Source organism: Dipteris shenzhenensis, chromosome 24, assembly GCF_047967505.1.
Source record: "Dipteris shenzhenensis isolate YYH24624 ecotype China chromosome 24, Dip_SZ_1.0, whole genome shotgun sequence".
Lineage (NCBI taxonomy): Eukaryota > Viridiplantae > Streptophyta > Polypodiopsida > Gleicheniales > Dipteridaceae > Dipteris > Dipteris shenzhenensis.
In genome coordinates this window covers 37,472,306-37,474,144 of record NC_141619.1, presented here as the reverse complement: position 1 = coordinate 37,474,144, position 1,839 = coordinate 37,472,306, and positions in this window count along the sequence as shown.

Below are 1,839 nucleotides of genomic sequence, written 5' to 3'. Positions count from 1 at the left end.
AGCCTGGCAAGCTCTGCTAGTGCTTGCCTCTTCAGCGAAGATATTTTATTGCCAAGTATTGTAACAATCTTTGAGTTGGCCCATTTATCTCTGAACTGGCGATTGGGGGGGTTAGGATACCTAGAGCGAACAGTAGCGAGGGTCTCATCAGCCAACCTCTTTGGGTGGTCTTTGTAGTGGATAAAGCAATCTCTGTAATTGTTAGCAATTATAGAGCACATGAAGGCCATGATGTCCTTCCCCCCACTACTACACACGGATCCTATTGCGACGTTTACGTGCCGACGTTTAGCACCCGCTTAGCGTTAATCGTTGGTATGAAAAGCGGGTTTCGTAAATCGTCGCTATATAGCGACTGTTGCTAAAAGTCGCTAAAATTTGCTATATAGCGACTTTCAAAAGTCGCTATATAGCGACACTGATACAAAATATTATAGCGATGTTTTTACAGAGGTTTTTTTTTTTAATAGGGCTTAAAAGTTAGTTTTTTCCAATGACAAATTTTTTCAAATTTTCATACATGTTTGAGCTCATAGAGAATAAAAAAATGAGAGCATGTACATCAAGGCTTTGAAGCTCATATATTCATGTCCAAGTTTGAGATGAGAAAAATCAAATAAGAGCATTTACATCAACTGTTTCATCTTGAGCCAAGTCTAAGGCACCAAGCAAGTCTATCTCCAACTCTATACCGAGTTGATCTCCTATATCATCATCGTACTCTAGCATCGTATGTTCACCTAAAAGTATTTGATCATCTTCTTCAATAAAGCTTAAGTGTAGTGATTGATCTTGATGATTGTTGTCTTCTTCGTCAATATCATGATCTCATCCTCCTCTCGTGCGATGTCATTATGCACATCTTCCTCTTGGCTCATATGGTGATCTACATTTTCTTTGCTAGATTCATCAATTGGATCCGGCATTGGTAGTGGCATCTCCATATCCACATCTCGATCTTCAAAAATTTGCTTACTTCATGGTGCAACTTGGATCACGTACCACAATCTTGGATCAAAACGATCCGGATGAAAAACTACCTATATTGAAGATGGGTGCCAAATGTCATGAATTATATATATATCAATGGACTTTAAAAACGAAAGCTTCAACTAATTAAATCATTAGTATGCACCTGCTCACAGTACTCGAGAAGAACAAAGTTATCACTTTCATCAGTCCAATGTTTGGTGGAGTCTATTGCAAAGAGACCGCTACTATCGTTTCTCACTGTCGCATGGGGACCGTTGTAAGTAGTTCTAAACCATTCTACATCAAAAATGAAAATAGTAAATCGTCTGAAATCAATTTCATAGATGTCGCGTATGGTTCCACAATAATCCAACTGTGAGGAGAGAAGATTGGTATCCGAAGCACTTGCTCGGCTATCTTGTGTGAAGTTAGCCATGACTCCACAATCATATGTGACTCTCTTTGAATCGATGCGTTCCACGTGAAAATGTCGTCCATATGACCATAATGCACTGTACTTTTTGTACTGTAAAAGAGCATCATTAAAAGAATGAAGATGCACCTATTTTATAGCATATATTGCCACAAATAATTACTTAATTACGTCAAGAGATAAGAAACTTACATGCACCATACATCCAGATGATAACTCCCGCTCGCACTCGTTTATTGTCTCTCCATCACGTTCGGCTTTACGTATAGCTAGTTGTAGCCAATCAAGTGACATGTGAGTAGGGAGAAGAGCCAGATCTCGTGGATATGGTTGTGATCGCCTGTACATTACTCTGAATCTCGTCCTTGCATTTATTCTTTCTGCTTTGGCCACTTCATATCTCTCAATCCACTTCTGCATCTCAGGGCTATTGA